At 42.8% G+C, this 17,957-nt stretch overlaps 1 protein-coding gene across 4 annotated transcripts in view; it reads left to right on the forward strand.

The window, feature by feature from the left end:
• Positions 1-238: 238 nt before the first annotated feature.
• Positions 239-17,957, forward strand: part of SLC26A5 (solute carrier family 26 member 5) — a 55,972-nt gene continuing 38,253 nt past the window's right edge. For all 4 annotated transcript variants that reach the window (XM_059170895.1, XM_059170892.1, XM_059170893.1 and 1 more), the window contains exon 1: positions 239-323. The gene's annotated coding sequence lies outside the window, so the exon portion shown is untranslated. The remainder of the gene's footprint in view (positions 324-17,957) is intronic.

Raw genomic sequence — 17,957 nt, forward strand, 5'->3', positions numbered from 1 at the left:
TTCGTGGGCCGTGGGAGGTGAAAGTGGAGTGTCAGTTCCGTAACCTTTGGGGGCTGGACTAGCAGAGCATGAGCCGCCAAGTACGCTCCCGCAGTTGTTTAAGAGGACACCTCGGGCTCTCCGGGTCCGCGGGCAGAGAGCCGCGCTGGGCGCACAGGGAGGCGCCGGGAGGGGCGGGGCGGGGCGGGCTTGGGTTGGGGGCGGGGCGGCACCTCCTCCGAGACCCGCGCGCGGAGAAAGCAGAGCGAGGTGGTGGCGGCAGGGGCTACGGAGCGCGGGGGCGCGGCGGCTCGGCCCTGGGCAGCCCCGGGCAGCGCCGGCCGGTGAGTGCGCGCGAGGGGACCGGGAGGAGGGGGCGCGGGGCCGGGAGGAGCGGGCGGGGGTCCCGGCGCTCGGACGCGGGGAGGACAGGCGAGGACGCGCATGGAGCGCTGAGGGCCGTGCCTCGGCGCGAACCTCGGCTGGGACTCTTGGCTGTCCTCTCTGCGGTCTCTCGTGCTGATCTCTCCGGCTCTCGGGCTCTCACTCCTTCCTAACACTGAGGCAACAAGTGAGAGTTGCCGCACGCGCGCTCTCCGAGAGCGAACAGGCTCGGGTCTGAGGAAGGGCTTTCCTCTGGAGACGCCTCCCCTCAGCCCCCTCAGTGGCTGCGGACAGACTCCGCTAGACGTCCGCCGCCGCTGGCTTCTCACCCAGCCTTCGCTCTTCGCCGCTTCTCCAGCGCTCCCAGGGCCCCGCAGACACTCAGCCCTGCCCCGCCGAGGCCCGTATCTTCTCGGCTCTCGCCTGTAGGTTTCCCGTTCGGTTTCTAAATCTCCTTATCGCCTCTGGCCTCGGCGCTGGGACTGCGCGCCGCCTGCGGGGCCGCCGGGTGCCCGGCCAGGGGAGCTGTGGTTCGGAGGCTGGGAAGCAGCCGGCAGTCTGGCCGGTGTCCGCAGCTCGGTGAAGGCGACGAGCCCGAGCCTTCCTGATTTAAAATGTGGTGTCGGCGGTTTCCTGCCTGAAACTCCGCTCCCCGCGAAACACCTGCGGTGCGGGGCGCGCTGCCGCCGTGGCGGATCTGCTGCTGCGGCCCCTGCGAGCCCCTGACGCATACTTAGCAAAGACCTTGGCTCAGGAAGCCGGTTAACACGCAGTGACCGCCTCACGGAGTGGGCTCTCTGGGCCTGGGCGGGGCAGGGGACGCATGCTGGGCCTTCTCGGTGGAGGTCAGGCCCGCGGAGGTGGAAAACCTGCACCGGGGTCTGTCAGCTGTCGTGGTCAGTTTGGGGTCCACAGCTGGTAAATCCTGAACGGACGCTCTAGCCACAGAAATGGTAATTCGGTGTGTGTGTGGGGGGGGGGGGGACATTGAGATTCCGGTTTTTCTTATCTAAGAAACTGGGAACAACATGCATAAGCTATAAATGCACATAATATGCATCATTGAGGGTAAGCTTGGAAATAGAGGGGAAGTTGAATATGTAAGTAGGAGCGTTTTTGAAATGAAGTTTGGAGTAGGTTTTTGCCAGGCAGTCCTAATTACTGTAGCATTTATTTGTTCAGAAGACTTTCAGGTGGGAGACCAGAGGCAGGCAAGAGAAATTCAGACTAATTTGCATTAGAAAAAAAGCTGAGAGTGAAGAATTCGTAGGTAAGGTTGCTATGACTGATACCTTAAGTGCACTGCTGGAAAGCGTTCTGCTGTTAGGTAACACCTGAAGCCCCAATCCTGTTACGTAGCATTTCTTTTTTTCTCCCTTTAACTACTCTGAAACTAGACAGGGTTACAAGTTCCTCATTAATTTATGAGCGATACCAAAGAATTGACTCAATCCAGCAAGTATTCAAGCACCTTCCCTGTGTGAGGCACTTTGCTAAGAGCTGCAGAAGAATGGAAGATAGAGGAATTTTCCAGTGAAAACCACAGCAAAGCAATGGACCCCCTTGTCAGGTGTAGATGAAGTTTGCACTGCCTCTGCAATTTAAATCAAAACAAAGAGAGAAGTGCCTGTTTTCTTCTAGGAGTTTTATGGTTTCAGGCCTCACACTAAGGGCTTTGATCGTTTTGAGTTCATGGCTGTGTGTGATGTGAGAAGATGGGCCAGTTTCATTCTATTGCATGTGGCTGTCTAGTGTTCCCAGCATCATTTATGGAAAAGACTGTCTTTTCTCCATTGTGTATTCTTGCCTGCTTTGTTGTAGATTAACTGACCATGCAAGTGTGGATTTCCTTCTGGGCTCTCTACTCTGTTCTGTTGAGCTTTGTGTCTGTTTGTTTGCTAGTACCATACTGTTTTGATGTCTGCAGCTTTGTAGTGGAGCTTGAAATCTGGGAAAACTAAGTTGACTTTTCATCTCATTCTAAATGCCATGTGAGTCCCCTGATAGGTTGGTCATTTTGTAGTTTTTCTACCAGTGCAGGTAGTCTGCATTTTATTAATTCAAAATAAAAGATTTTCTAGGAACTATAACTAAATAAGAAGGTATGTCCATTTTCCCTAGTGTTTGCACTGTCATTGAGTTAATAAAGTCAAAATCAACAACAAAAATGAGGGGATGGTGATTTTCCTTTGGTTTCAAACTAGTGAAATTGTGCAGAAAAGAAGACAAGGTCACCATGGGTAAATGTAGTCCTCTGGTGCTTCCCATATTTTATTTTATCTAAGTTCTTTCCTTTTGGGAGATAGCTCCCATTTCATGAAGTCCTTCAATTCTTCTTTTGGAAGACAGCTCCAGAGACCAGTTTCAGGAAGTCTTCCATTGTGGATACAAGCAATCATCAAGTACATCATCGCTTCAACTTCACCCTTGTAAACAACTGTATTGGGGGAGGAGATGGAGGGGAGGCAACAGTTATTTTTAAAAATCTGGCCAAAGCTAAGGATGTTATCCCTAGAAAGACACACACCACTAAAAATATTGCATATTTTTCAGATGAATAAGACCTCCCTTTAGAACAGGGGCAGTGATTTAGTCAGGGAAATGGAAATGAAGTGAGGATATGGGTAAATCCACAAACTGAGTGGTTAGGACTTAATTTACTTTGGAATGGAATAAATACTTGGTCTTCTGTATAAGTGTTCTGTAAATAGGAAGTAATAATTGTATTATTTGTAAAAAGCTAAAGACAGTAGTCCTATTAATTTCTTAGTCAATATCAGCTTGTATCTTAAATGTTATGAATCCCATTTTTTAATTTTTTCTTGTCCTTCTCAAGGAAAGTGCTTCTGAGACTTTTCTCCCAGTGCTGATGTCCCATTCAGGGCACTTTCTCACAAACCAACTTTTATAATCACTAATTGTTTGAGATTGGAATGGTTCAATTCAAACTTTGAATTTGCTGTCTCACACACACATACTCATGTTCACCTCTGGGAAGGAGGGGTGTGTGTGTGTGTGTGTGTGTGTGTGTGTGTGTGTGTTTGGTATTACATAACTATTATATTCAGTATAAACCACTGTGATAGGGGTGCCTGGGTGGCTCAGTGGGTTAAAGCCTTTGTCTCCGCTCAGGTCATGATCACAGGGTCCTGGGTCGAGCCTCGCATCGGGCTCTCTGCTCAGCAGGGAGCCTGCTTCCCTTCCTCTCTCTCTGTCTGCCTCTCTGCCTACTTGTAATCTCTGTCAAATAAATAAATAAAATCTTTAAAAAAAAAAGAAGAAAGAAGAACCACTGTGATAGCAGTAGTTGCATCTTGGCAGAGAGTTGGTTGGTATTAGGAATCAGCATCAAGAAACATTTTGGACATAACTTCTTTCAAAGAACAAACCAGCAACCACTGGATTAACTTTCCTTTCTTCTGTCCTAGGGCCGAGGAGCAAGCTCTCCCTGCTCCAGCTCTCAGCCCTCTGGGGACCTGTCCCCTGCCCTCTGTGCTGTACATTGGACTCGGGTAGGTAGAGAGCCACCTGGCAGTAGGAAACTGGGAAGGTGGGTCATAGGTAGTGATGGATTTGATGAGGAGCACGGGATTTCTTAACGCTTCCAGAGTCCTGAATTGTACACCACAATTTGGAAGAAAAGGGTAAGAGAGAAGATGCCAGAAGCAGCACAGCTTACTTTCTCTTTTTTTAACTTGGATCAGGACCAGCCTAACTGATCCTTAGATATGAAGCAGCTTTGACTTATCTTACTGAGTGACAGCTATGGAGTTGGTCACAACCTTAGAATGCCACTGTAAACATTAATTGGATGAGTAAACTGATGGAAATCATGGTTTTATTTTTGTTAATATTTTATTTATTTGAGAGAGACAAAGTGAGAGAGAGGGAGAGCAGAGAGAGAAGCACACTCCCTGCTGAGCAGGAATTTTGCCCCCACCCCAACATGGGGCTTGATCCTAGGACTCTGGGATCATAACCTGAGCTGAAGGCAGACACTTAACTGACTGAGCCACCCAGGTGCCCTGAGATCACGGTTTTAATCCAAGCTCTGACCTTAACTAGGTATGTGATCTTGGACAAGTAACAAGTCAATTCGGTTCTTTGGACATTCATTTTTTTCTGTGTCATATGGGATCAGTGATTCTCAACTACTAAAGCATAATTCTGTGCATTTGAATCACAGGGAGAGTTTATAAAAAAGAAAAGTGCTGGGTCAGAGATTTTGATTTAACTGGACAGGGGCAGGCCTAGACATCTCTCTTTTTCAAAAGCCTCCCTGTCCCCCTTCCAGGAAACACTAATGTCCAGCCAAGATCAAAAATCACTAGGTTAAATAAACTGATCCTAAGATTATGTCACCTGAAGATAGAAAGCAGCCCCATAAAATCCCTTCTATCATAGTCTGGCCCAGGATTACATAGACTCAGTGGTAACCAAGCCTAGCATGCCTTCCTAAGAAGCAATCCCTGTCAGGTGACTTCAGTTTATGCAGGGAAGTTGCTGCGCCTTCTCACTGGTTCAGTATTCCCACAATGCTTTGCGCGTCTTTAGCACCCAGTACGTTTTGATGGACTGAACTTGGTGTAATTCTGCCTATCCAAGATGATTAACTGTTCCTAAATGTCCCCAGAGACCATTATCTCTCTCTTCTGGGTATCCATGCCAGTGTTCAATAGCCTGTTGAAATTTTTTCCTAGAAGTGATCTGTGACTGGTAAGGGTATGGGAGAAAAGTGTCAGCAAAGGATAAAGATGATGACCTTGATTGTTGCTGAAATGTGAGCTTCTGTGTCCAAACTAAGATAAAAAAGGTGAGCCTCACACCTTCTCAGGTAGTTGTAGACTCTCCAGTTACCAGAAGCGGGACAGGAAAAAAAGAGCATATTGTTTACCTTAATCATTTGTTTGGGACCCAGTCTTGTTGCCGTTACATTGTTAATTCTGTAGAGGTTCACAGTTTGAAAATTATTCTTAAGACTTAAAAGATATAACTTATTGTAATCCATGAAATTTATTTCTTTTATCCTGCTCTTTTTTTTCCTACTCCCCTTAACATCCCAAAACACCTAGAAGAAGATAAAAACTGTGTATTTTTTACTGTCAGAGCAGTAAAAGAGAAATGGACATGAGTCGACAAAAGATAGACAGGCATTAAGGAGGAAACCTCGAACAAGGGTAAGAAGGCCTCTGGATTACAAGGAGCTGCACTTAATTTCTTTCTTTTCTCTACTCTTCACCTTAGAGCTGCTCCAAGTTTATTCTCCGGCATTCCAAAATTCAGGCGAATCATTGTATTTCACATGCTGTGTGTTGAAAAATACGGATTTGTGGCCCATGATTCCAGCATGTTCCCTGCTGTCTTCCAAACATGGTGGATAGAGCGTGTCTCTGTAGGCGAACTGGCAGGCTGGACACACGTGGTCTCATCCAGCATTGGCCAATCCCAGGGCCTGGGCTAATTCTAAATAATGTCTTGGGTTGGGGAATGTATTTTTTTCTTAGCTTAGGAAAGCTACTGACACCAGAATGCTTTACCTTTGTGTTTGACAGGAAAGGGCCTTACCTGGTATCAAAAATCTAATGGAGACCTACAGAACCAGCTCAGCCCCCAGCCCTTTCCATCTGCCTAGAGCTGGTTACATCCCTGCCATTAAAAAAAAAAAAAAGATCTTGTATTGGATTCATTTTTATATGTTTATTGCTGATCATTATTCTCAAATATTTAATAATATTGGCACATGCTGTTTCATTATTTCATAATTTATTCTTTACCTTCTTCTTAAATAAATTAAGATAGAGTAAATGTGGGGCGCCTGGCTGGCTCAGGTGGAGATTGTGACTCTTGATTTCACGGTTATGTGTTCAAGCCCCACATAGGGTGCAGAGATTACTTAAAATCTTTAAAAGCAAGATAGAGGAGTAAATGGACTCTGAAAAGATGGGTTTTGTCCTCATAACTTTAAAACTCTAAGTAAAAGTCTTAATTATTAACTCAAATGTCCAGTGATATGTTTAAGCATTGTTCCTCCCACAAACCTAATTTTTGAAGTTAATAAGTATTGTTAGGGTTGTTCTGGTACCTAGAATAATAATTCATTTGCTTTTTTTTTTTTTTTAAGATTTTATTTATTTATTTGACAGACGAGTAGGCAGAGAGGCAGGCAGAGAGAACCCTCTTCTCCTCCCCGCTGAGCAGAGAGCCCGACATGGGGCTCCATCCCAGGGCCCTGGGATCATGACCTGAGCCTATGGCAGAGACCTTAACCCACTGAGCCACCCAGGTGCCCCTCATTTGCTTTTTAAATCTTTACTCCCTCAAAACAATTAAATGTTGCAAGGTAATCTGAAAAGAATCTCCAGTGGAAATATTGCAAGGTAATTAGAAATGATAAAATTTTCTTAACTAGACCCTGTCTGATCGAACACTTTTAACAACAGAGTCTAAAGCTAGCAGGGGTTTTCATTTCTTCTTTTCTTCCTCAGTTCACTCTTTCATTCAGCAAATGACCATTGAATTCCTGTTCTGTGCCTGTCCCCTTTTGCCTTTCATTCTCATGAAGGGAAGAGGTCAGACAGAAAATGAATTAATGTACAGTGTGAGTCAGAGAGTGATGTGTGCTATGAGTAAAAATAAAGCTGGGAAGAAGGCAGTGGAGAGGCTGGTTGGGCAATTTTTTAAATAAGATAGTTAGGAAAAGCTTCAGCTGAGAGAATGATCTTGAGCACAGTCTTGAAGGTGATGACGGAGAAGGTTCTGGGGAGCTCTGGGGCAGGAGTCACGTGCATGCCTGGCACACAGCAGGGAGGTCCCAGTGGCTAGAGCAGAGTGACAAGGTGGGGAGTAGGAGGAAATGAAAGCGGCGGGTGTGGGCAGAAGCCTGGGAGAATGCTGAAGATGGAATGGGGCCTTTAGGACCTTTTCAGAGGGGTTCTTGTGAAGTGATAGGAAGATGAGGTTTCTTACTCTTCAGTCAAAAATTCTATCAGACCTGTGATCTGTTTTTCTGTTTCATCTTTGTTACACCCTCCTGATTGTCTCCAGCTTTCCATTCCTCACCAATCAGCCCCAACCCTTCTTTCCCTTGGGATTCCTTTCTCCCCAAGGCTGGCCATGAAGTGGGATTCAGCCTCCATTCTTCTTGCTGGCTTGGTACCCTTGGTGAGGCTCTCCCTTCCTTTTAAAAAAAATGCACTACTAGGGGGCGGCCGGGTCCTCAGTTGGTTAAGCATCTGCCTTCAGCTTAGGTCATGATCCCAGGATCCTGAGATGGAGCCCCACATAGGGCTCCCTGCTCAGAGGTGAGTCTGCTTCTCCCTCTGCCTGCTCCCCCCCCCCGCTTGTGCGTGCGTGCTCTCTCTCTCTCTCTGTGTCAAATAAATAAATATAGGGGCACCTGGGTGGCTCAAAGGGTTAAGCCTCTGCCTTCAGCTCAGGTCACGATCTCAGGGTCCTGGGATCGAGCCCCGCATCAGGCTCTCTGCTGAGCAGGGAGCCTGCTTACCCCTCTCTGCCTGCCTCTCTGCCTACTTGTAATGTGTCTGTCTCTTTCTCTCTCTGTCAAATAAATAAATAAAATCTTTTTAAAAAAAAATAAATAAAAATCTTTAAAAATAAAAAATAAAAGAATACACTACTAATTGGTAAAGAATAAAAACTGTCAGGTAGTACCAAAGCCAACAATGGTAAGAGAAGTTAATAAATGTATGCAAATATATCTTGGTTTCTCCTGTAGCCTAGGTAGAAAGGGGCCACACTGCTGGTTGGCTGAATTTAGTCTGCGTGTTTTGTTGGGTCTGTACGTGGTTTTATAAATACTTGTGTAAAAATTGAAAAGGTGATAGTTTTGTCAAAATGTTGTTTCAAGTTCTCTTGAGAAATTGGATGTTCTGGGGCGCCTGGGTGGCTCAGTGGGTTGAAGCCTCTGCCTTCAGCTCAGGTCATGATCCCAGGGTCCTGGGACTGAGCACTGCATCGGGCTCTCTGCTCAGCGGGGAGCCTGCTTCCTCCTCTCTCACTGCTTGCCTCTCTGCCTACTTGTGATCTCTGTCAAATAAATAAATAAATAATCTTTTAAAAAAAGTTGGATGTTCTGTTTATATGAAGTTGTGGAATGCAGAGCCTGGGTGGCTCAGTCAGTTGAGCATCCAACTCTTGGTTTCTGTTCAGGTTATGATTCAGGGTCCTAAGATCCAGCCCCACTTTGGGCTCTGCGCTCAGTGTGGTGTCTGTGTAAGTTTCTCTCTCCCTCTCCCTCTGCTCCTCTGCCTCCCCACACCCCCCTACACTCTTTCTCTCAAATAAATATATAAATATCTCAAATATAAATATATATTTATATATAATTTATATCATAAATTATATTTTATATATAACATATATTTGATTATATTAAATATATAATAAATAAGCATCAAATAAATAATAAATAAAAGTTATAGAATAGGCAAAACTAATCTTTGGTGATTTTAAGGATATGGCAGGGATTAACTAGGTATAAGCCCATAGAAAATTTCTGGAGCTCATTAAACCACATACTAATGTGGGCAGCTCAATATATGTAAATTGAACCTGAATGTAAAGAAACTTTTTAAATGGAAGCCAGTATTCAGCAAGAGCTGGGTGGGAGCTAACTACTTTGGGTTGGCACAGGCTCTCTGGGTCTCTTCAGTCCTTGTCATTACCCACCAGGCCCCATGTTGGTGATTTTCACAGCAAGACTCTCAGTGGTTCTGGTTTCAGCTGTCATTGGGGACCTGGTAGGTTGATTGACAGCAGAAAATATAGTACCTGCCTCTAGGGTTATACGTGAAGCAGGTAACAAAAACAAACCTGATAGGTTAGATCAGTCAAGCAGAGTATCCGCATCTATCTCTCAGTTAGTGGTGTTCTCAAACCTGGGGTTCTGAGAGGTCTCTGAACATGACTCTCACTCTTCAACCAAGAGTCTCCTGTGTTTGCAGACACCTTCTCTGAGAGGATTCAAAAAGTCCTGTGTACTCCTATCTTCAGTACTTACAGCTTGGTTTTTTCACGTTTGTTACAAAAATAATAGTGTGTACTGTGGAAATCCTAGAAAGTACAGATTAAAATAAAATTACTCACTCTTCCACCATCCAAATGAAACGTCTGTTTACAGTTTTGTGGTAAATGCTTTCAAATCCTTCTCCATACTTCTGTGCATTTTATATTAAAAATGTGTTTGATTGGGGTTCGTGGGTGGGTTAATAAGACTCTGCCTTTGGCTCAGGTCATGATCTCAGAGTCCTGGGATCGAGCCACCCCAGTCAGGCTCTCTGCTCGGCAGGGAGCCTGCTTCCCCCTCTATCTCTGCCTGCTGCTCTGCCTACTTATAATCTCTCTCTCTCTCTGTATCAAATAAATAAAATCTTAAAAAAAAAAATCTAGTATAACACTATGTTAACTGTACTGGAATTTTTAAAAGTTTAAGAAATCAGTGAAAGAGACAGAGGTATATATATGCTAGAAAAGATGAAAAAACATAAAGCAGTCCAGTAAGTCCAATATCAACCTATTACTCTGGAAAGAAAAAATCAAAATAAGAATGGGGGGAAAGAGATTGACAAGTAACTACTAGGAAAAAATTCCTGTAGTTGAGATCAAAAGGATCCATCCAGTGAATGGAAAAAAAAAAACATCCTTACAGGCATACAGTCATTATATAATTTCAGAGTCAAGGATACAGCAAGTCTCCTAAAATTAGTTTCTAAAAGGGAAGATGAAATTACTTAAGATTAACATAAAGTTTCTCATCAAAGAACTGGACATTAAATGTAATAAAGCAGTGCCTTCAAAATTATGAGGGAAGGGGCGCTGGGGTGGCTTAGTCGGTTAAGGGACCAACTCTTGATTTCAGCTCAGTTTATGATCTCAGGGTCATGAGATCAAGCCCTACCTTGAGCTTAGTGCTGAGCATGGAGCCTGCTTAAGATTCTCTCTCCCTCTCAGTTTGTCCCTTTCCCTGGTCACACACACTCTCTAAAAAATAAAAAATAAATTTAAAAATCATGAGGAAAATGATTTTGAACTTAAAATTCTATTCCCAGTGAAATTATCCAGTAGGTGTGAGGATGACATGAAGACATTTTTGGGCATTCAAAGATTCAAAGGACCCTTTCTGATCAATTACCTAAGGATGTGCTCCAGCAAAATGAGGCTAGAAAGTGAGAAGGAGGAAAATGTGAAAAAGAGTGTAACTCCCCAAGTGCAATTAAAATAAATCCTATGCTCACAGAGGTCCACCAGAAAGAAATTAATACAAATTAGGTCAAATAATCATTGAGCTCCAAGAGAATGACTTTAATTCTATTCAATGGATAGAACCAGTAATGAACAATTTTAATGTAGTTATAATAATGGGACTTCTGGCAACATGAAGGACTAAGCTGACACGTATGTACAAACACACAAAAGCAAAAGATAAACTTTAAATAAAGTTAAACTTAGGGGTGCGTGGGTGACTCAGGAGGTTAAGCCTCTGCCTTTGCCTCTGGTCATGACCCGGGGTCCTGGGATGGAGCCCCGCATCAGGTTCTCTGCTCAGCAGGAAGCCTGCTTCCCCTCCTCTCTGCCTGCCTCTCTGCCTACTTGTGATCTCTGTCTGTCAAATAAATAAATAAAATCTTTTAAAAATAAATAAATAAATAAATAGTAAAGTTAAACTTAACTTTAAATAAAGACTAGCAGAAGAATGCAGAAAAATGTTTTGTAAGAGCAGTGAGTGCAAGCTTATTTTCAGCACAACCTATAGGAGTTTCTCTGTGGGCTATAGATCCTAGGGTGAAGGGATGCGGTTGTACCCTGGAAAGAGGACATGGCCTCAGGCCTAAAGAGACGAGGAACCACCCCTTCTACCATTTAATGTGAGCTCACTATTTTAAAAACCTGCCAACTGGGGCATGTGGGTGGCTCAGTCGGTTAAGTGTCTGCCTTTGGCTCAGGTCATGATCTCAGAGTCCCAGGATCAAGCCCTGTGTCAGGCTCTCTGCTTTTTGAAGAGTCTGCTTCTTTCTTTCCCTCTGAACCTCCCACCTCTCATGCTCACTCGCTTGCATGCTCTCTTTCAAATAAATACATACATACATACATACATACATACAGTCTTTAAAAAAATAAAAATAAGATGAAATATGGTCCATTAAAAAAAAGAAAAACCTACCAACAACCACAAGGAAGTATCAGCAAAGAAAACAAATAGAAGAATTAGATCCTCGAGAATATAAAATAATGGAAATACAGTAACAAAATCTTAAGTGTGTTAAAAATTCTTAAAGAGAAAAAAAGAATGCAAAGCAAGGAAAAATAGTACACTATGAGAAAAAGAACAGCATATTTCAAAAAGAAGGTATAGAAGTAAAAAATAGACACTGAATTTTTTAAATTAATGTTCTAGCTAAACAACATATTAGAGCCAAAGGTGAATTAAGTAAATTAGAAGTGGAATCAGAGAAAATTGCCTGGAATCAGGTCATTGAGATAAAAAGATGGGAAATGTCAGAGCTTAAAAAACACAATGATATAATGAGAAGTTCCAGCAAATGTCTAATAGAAATTCCAGAAGGAGTAAGGGAAGGAATTTTCCTTTATTTGTCCCATAAGTAAACAAATTTAAATAGTATTACAGGGAGGCCTGGGTGGCTCATTGGTTAAGCGTCTGCCTTCTGCTCAGGTTGTGATCCAGGAGTCCTGGGACCAAGCGCCACATGGGGCTCCCTGCTCAAGGAGCCTAACCCTCTCCCTACTCATGCTCTCTCTAGCTCTCTCTCACACATGCTTTCTCTCTCACTCTCTCAAACAGATAAATAATTTAAAAAAAAAATAGTAATACAATTTAGCAAAAATAATGGGAAGTAAGAAAACAATATTCATCTTTAATGGTTATACATTCACAGATGTCTAAATTCAGTGATTTTAAAAAGTAGCTATATCATTCTGTTACTTAGAATAGTAGTTCTCAAACCTTTTTAATATACTTTTTAATTTTTTATTTAAATTCAATTTAGTTAACATACAGTGTATTATTAGTTTCAGGAGTAGAATGCAGTGATTTCTCAGTTGCGTGTAACACCAACACCAGGGCTTATTACATCGTCTGTCCTCCTTAATGCCCATCACCCACTTACCCCTTCCCCCCAGCAATCCTCAGTTTGTTTCCTGTAGGTAAGAGTCTCTTGTGGCTTGCTTCCCTCTGTTTTTTATTTTATTTTCCTTTCCTTCCCTTCATCTATTTTTGTTTTTAAATTCCACATATCCATGAAATCATATATTTGTCTTTCTCTGACTGACTTATTTCACTTAGCATAATACCCTTTAGTTCTATCCATGTCATTGCAAATGGCAAGATTTCATTTTTTTAATTACTGAGTAATATTCCATTGTGTATATATATACCACAACTCGTTTACCCATTCATCTGTCGATGGACACATGAACTGTTTCCATAGTTTGGCTACAGTGGACATTGCTGCTATAAACATTCGAGTGCATGTGGCTTTTTGAATCACTATTTTTGTATCCTTTGGATAAATACCTAGTAGTGCATTTGCTGGGTCAGAGGATAGTTCTGTTTTTAACCTTTTTTTTTTTTTTAAGATTTTATTTATTTATTTGTCAAAGAGATAGCACAGCAGGAGGAGTGGCAGGCAGAGGGAGGGGAAGAAGCTGACTCTCTGCTGAGCAGGGAGCCCAACGTGGGGCTCGATCCCAAGACCCTGGGATCATGTCTTGAGCTGAAGGCTGACATCCAACCAACTGAGCCACCCAGGTGCCCCCTGTTTTTTTTTAAAGATTTTATTTATTGGGGCTCCTGGGTGGCTCAGTGGGTTAAGCCTATAAGAGTCCTCGGATAGAGTCCCGCATCGGGCTCTCTGCTCAGCAGGGAGCCTGCTTCCCTCTCTCTCTCTCTCTCTCTCTCTGCCTGCCTCTCCATCTACTGTCAAATAAATAAATAAAATCTTTTTTTTTTAAAGATTTTATTTATTTGTCAAAGAGAGAGAGAGAGCGAGAGCAAGCACAGGCAGAGTAGCAGGAAGAGTCAGAGGGTGAAGCAGGCTCCCTGCTGAGCAAGGAGCCTGATGTGGGACTCGATCCCAGGACGCTGGGATCATGACCTGAGCCGAAGGCAGCTGCTTAACTAACTAAGCCACCCAGGCGTCCCGGTGCCCCCTGTTTTTAAATTTTTGAGGAAGTAGTTCTCAATCTTAGAGATTTGGAAATGTGTCAAAGTGACTAAAGGATGCTGCTAGCATTTAGCATCAGGGACAAAGATGCTAAGTGCACAGGAGAGTTCCATGCAACGTAAGTCCCCCCCAGAATACTAATAGCACTTATTAAAATGCTGATGTAGAGTTCAAAATAAATCCACCAGAGGAACTAAGAAAAAATGATTTTAAGAAAATAGTTGCTTCAAGGAATAAAGCTACCTTTGGGGAGAAGAGGAATGGAAAACTGCTACTTTTCTGAACTAACCCTCCTGTAATATTTGCAGTTTTATCCTGTCTGTATTATTATGACCTGAATTTACCATTTTAGAAAAAGAAATGACTGGCAAATCAGTAGATTCTTCTTCTGTTTTTACTTCAAGTTCAGAATTTTTTTTTTAGATTTTTTTTTTTAATTTGACAGATCATAAGCAGGCAGAGAGAGAGGGGGAAGCTGCTCCCTACTGAGCAGAGAGCCCAATGTAGGGCTTGTCCCAGGACCCTGAGATCATGACCTGAGCCGAAGGCAGAGGCTTAACCCACTGAGCCACCCAGGCGCCCCTACCCTGGAATTTTTTTTTTTTAAGAGTTTATTTATTTGACAGAACACAAGCACAAAGCACTGAGTGGAGATCTGACCTGAGCTGCAGGCAGACACTTAACTGACAGAGCCACCCAGGCAGCCCTCAGAACTTTTTCATATTGAAATATCTGTCACTTAAACCTAATCACCAATTTGAATTGGTGAGCTTTTTACCCCAAAGAAGATTCCAGAAGCATATCTATTAATGATCTTTCAAGTGTTCCAGCTGAAAAATAAATCCTAGAATTTATCAACTTATGGAGTCACAGCAAATCCGTGTTAGAGGGGACTTCATTTTTTTTTTAAGATTTTATTTATTTATTTGTCAGAGAGAGAGGGAGAGCGAGCACAGGCAGACAGAATGGCAGGCAGAGGCAGAGGGAGAAGCAGGCTCCCTGCCAAGCAAGGAACCCGATGTGGGACTCGATTCCAGGACACTGGGATCATGACCTGAGCCGAAGGCAGCTGCTTAACGCACTGAGCCACCCAGGCGTCCCGGGACTTCATTTTTTAATGAAACTGAATAATTTTTCCATAGCAGCGTGGTGCTATACAGAACAAAGTAGGTTGGGAGCAGAGCCAAGTAACTAGCCTGCCCTTACAGTCCTATGACACCTGGCTCTTCAGCCTCTCCCATTGCATTTTCTGTAACCACTCAAAACAGGATTTCTACTGGTGCTTTTGGTGTTCTATGAACATTTTGTATTAATTTTTACCTTTCACATCTCTGTGCAGAATCACATGCCCTTCCTTCCACCTTCTATCCATTATTCAAGAGTGGCTTCAAATCCAGTATCCTCTCTGAAGCCTTCCAGTGCGCTCCAAAACCACCATACTTCATAAGCAGCAAATCATGACAAGTGAGAATACAGGCCTATAATTAATATTTAAACAACATCAGGTAAACATTCGAGCATGACCAATCTGACACGCTGTTAATGAGGCAACATTGCATACGTGCATGGTTTCTGAAATCAGACCTGAATCCCATCCTAGCTGTTCTTATCCTATCAGAGCCTCAGATATGTCATCTGAAAAATGTGGGTAATTCTTACGTCCCGTGGATGCTGTGAGTCTTTAATCCCACAGTCTCAGTAAATGTTAACTGCTGTCATTACATTTATTATTGTGTGTAAAGAAGCAGCTCACTAAATGTCTACCATTCATGTTAGTTTAAGTCAACCTGTACTTCTTATATACTTATTTTGTAAGTTACTCAGTGCAGGTGAACTTTTTTTAAATTACTATCACATATGAACTCACACAGATCAAAACCAGAATTCCGCTTGAATAGCGAAATTTTGGTGTTCCCTGCCTGTCTCAGTCAGGAGAGCATGTGACTCTTGATCTCAGGGTTGTGATTTTTTTTTTAAAGATTTTATTTATTTATTTGACAGACAGAGAACACAAGTAGAGGCAGGCCCCCTGCTGAGCAGAGAGCCCGATGTGGGACTCGATCCCAGGACCCTGAGATCATGACCTGAGCCGAAGGCAGAGGCTTAACCCACTGAGCCACCCAGGCACCCTCAGGGTTGTGATTTTAAACTCCCATTGGGCATAGAGTAAAGTAGCCGAAGTATCTAATTATAAGGAAAGTGGTTAACTAAATCATTGTAAATGTATATTAGAAAATATTATGCAACCATTAAAAATTATGCTTCTGAGGTTGTTTATTAATGTGGCAAAATGCTTATGATATCATGTTAAGTAAAATATCTTTAATGCAGGGGTTCTGGGTGGCTCAGTCAGTTTGGCGTTGACTCTTGATTTTGGCTCAGGTCAGGATCTCAGGGTCTTGAGATCGAGCCTTGCATTGGGTTCCATGCTCAGTGTGGAGTCTGCTTCAGATTCTCTCTCCCTCTTTCTTCCTCTCAAATAAATTCATAAAGTCTTCAAAAACAAAAATTTTAGGGGCACCTGGGTAGCTCAGTCATTAAGCATCTGCCTTCAGCTCAGATCATGATCCCAGGGTCCTGGGTTTGAGCCCTGCATCAGGCTCACTGCTCAGCAGAAAGCCTGCTTCTCCCTCTCCCATTCCCCCTGCTTGTGTTCTCTTTCTCGCTGTCTCTCTCTCTGTCAAATAAATAAAATCTCAAAAAAAATAAAATAAAACCAAAAATTTTAATGCAAAACTATTAAGATAATATCATGTGAATATGCATTATATATGCACAAATTATGTATTTATAATATACACTCAATATGTATTATTTATGCATGAGAAAAATGAAGAATTTCCAAATTTTCACACTGCTCATATATTTTATAAGGAAAAAAATAATGCTTTATATATCAAAGGCCCTTGATCTCATTTCCTAAAGGATATTTTCTTGCCAACAATCTTTTTCTCCCATTCCCAGAACTTTCTCTTTTCCCCTATATGCTCTCTCATTTCATATGCTTCTCCCCACCTGTAAGAAATCCTTAAAGGAGGTGGAATGCTGCAAAGACATTAGAGGACAAGCGTCCTGAGGACGTTTACCATAGCTTATTGATCTCTAAGCCAGCTTGGATGTGACAGCCAAGCATGGAAGTAGAAACTCAGTTGAATCATATTGAATGCATGAGTAGAGACCTAAGACATTGAAAAATGGAGCAGATAAAAGGAAGTAAGTGTGAGATTGATTTAAAAGGTAATCATAAATATGTATGGAGTCCCTTATTCTAAGTGCTTTATAATTCTTACATTAATCCCCAGCACAGCACGGTTGGGACTGGCTAGACAAATTATGAGCATTCGTATAATGGCATGCTATGCAGCTGTTTAAAAAACAAAACAACAAGGGGGTGCCTGGGTGGTTCAATCGGTTGGGTAGTATTGACTCTTTGTTTCAGCTCAGGTCATGATTTCAGGGTCATGAGATAGAGCCCCACATCTAGCTCCATGGTCAGTGAGGAGACTGCTTGAGATCCCTTCTCTGCCTCTCCCCTCCCCACTTGCGCTCTTGCTCTCTCTCTCAAGTGGATAAATAAATCTTTAAAAAATGAGGACTCTATTTTATAGTGATATGGAAAGAAAACCAAGAGATATTAAGTGAAAAAAGCAAGGAGCAGAACAGTATTAAGTTATGCTACCATTCATAGGAGACTGTGTTCATGCCTGCCTGTGTGAAATACTTCTGGAAAGACACACAGGAAGTAGACACTCTGGTTGCCTCCCAGCCATAGAATGGAAGTGAAACTGTAATTTAATTCTTTTTATACATGCATTTTTGAGCCATGTGAATATATTAGGGATTCAAAAAGGTAATTAAATGAAAATGGAGGAAAATCATTATTCCCATTTTCAAATAAGCAAGCTGAGATTGAAGGAAATGAGGTTCCCTGCCCGCAGCAGTAGTAACAGTCACACGTATGGACCATGAGCACGTACTGTGTCCCACGCCCCACCGGTATTTGGGAAACATTTTCTAATTTATTCCTCACAGATCTATGTTGAAGTGTTATGTTTATTTCAGTGTTACAGCTGGAGAACCTGAGGGAAACAAAGAATCTATTTTCCAATCCTGGACACTTTTGGAAGTGATAATTACTCTGGGACAGTGAGTATAAGCCAGGACCCAGGGTCACTCCACTTAGAGAAGACAGATAGTGTGCCAGATGTCCTGTCATCACGGCAGAATTGGAACGTGGTCTGTGTCACTCCACAGCCTGCACGCCTAACTGCTGTTTACAGATAAGCAAATGAAGGGACAGAAAACTGATGTCGCTTGCAAAATGCACACAGCTGTTAAAGTGCCAGTTCCAGCCTCCAAATGTGGTCCTTCTGAACCCAAAGCCTATACCATGTG

Source organism: Mustela lutreola, chromosome 4, assembly GCF_030435805.1.
Source record: "Mustela lutreola isolate mMusLut2 chromosome 4, mMusLut2.pri, whole genome shotgun sequence".
In the NCBI taxonomy this organism is placed as follows: domain Eukaryota; kingdom Metazoa; phylum Chordata; class Mammalia; order Carnivora; family Mustelidae; genus Mustela; species Mustela lutreola.